Here is a 1,250-nt window from a genome sequence, read left to right as displayed (position 1 = left end):
ACTTCAAATCAAAGAACAAAGTTCGAATCGGATGGACAAAGTTAGTTGTAATTAACAGTTTTTGTATGAAAACACACTTCTGGTGGAACTTCAAGTCAAAGAACAAAGTTCGAATCGGATGGACAAAGTTAGTTGTAATTAACAGTTTTTGTATGAAAACACACTTCTGGTGGAACTTCATATCAAAGAACAAAGATCGAATCGGATGGACAAAGTTAGTTGTAATTAACAGTTTTTGTATGAAAACACACTTCTGGTGGAACTTCATATCAAAGAACAAAGTTCGAATCGGATGGACAAAGTTAGTTGTAATTAACAGTTTTTGTATGAAAACAAACTTCTGGTGGAACTTCATATCAACGAACAAAGTTCGAATCGGATGGACAAAGTTAGTTGTAATTAACAGTTTTTGTATGAAAACACACTTCTGGTGGAACTTCATATCAAAGAACAAAGTTCGAATCGGATGGACAAAGTTAGTTGTAATTAACAGTTTTTGTATGAAAACAAACTTCTGGTGGAACTTCATATGAAAGAACAAAGTTCGAATCGGATGGACAAAGTTAGTTGTAATTACCAGTTTCTGTATGAAAACACACTTCTGGTGGAACTTCAAATCAAAGAACAAAGTTCGAATCGGATGGACAAAGTTAGTTGTAATTAACAGTTTTTGTATGAAAACACACTTCTAGTGGAACTTCATATCAAAGAACAAAGTTCGAATCGGATGGACAAAGTTAGTTGTAATTAACAGTTTTTGTATGAAAACAAACTTCTGGTGGAACTTCAAATCAAAGAACAAAGTTCGAATCGGATGGACAAAGTTAGTTGTAATTAACAGTTTTTGTATGAAAACACACTTCTGGTGGATCTTCATATCAACGAACAAAGTTCGAATCGGATGGACAAAGTTAGTTGTAATTAACAGTTTTTGTATGAAAACACACTTCTGGTGGAACTTCAAATCAAAGAACAAAGTTCGAATCCGATGGACAAAGTTAGTTGTAATTAACAGTTTTTGTATGAAAACACACTTCTGGAGGAACTTCGTATCAAAGAACAAAGTTCGAATCGGATGGACAAAGTTAGTTGTAATTAACAGTTTTTGTATGAAAACACACTTCTGGTGGAACTTCAAATCAAAGAACAAAGTTCGAATCGGATGGACAAAGTTAGTTGTAATTAACAGTTTTTGTATGAAAACACACTTCTAGTGGAACTTCATATCAAAGAACAAAGTTCGAATCGGA

Source organism: Anopheles moucheti, unplaced genomic scaffold (genome assembly GCF_943734755.1).
Source record: "Anopheles moucheti unplaced genomic scaffold, idAnoMoucSN_F20_07 putative_Y_2, whole genome shotgun sequence".
Lineage (NCBI taxonomy): Eukaryota > Metazoa > Arthropoda > Insecta > Diptera > Culicidae > Anopheles > Anopheles moucheti.
This window is presented reverse-complemented; position numbering follows the sequence as displayed.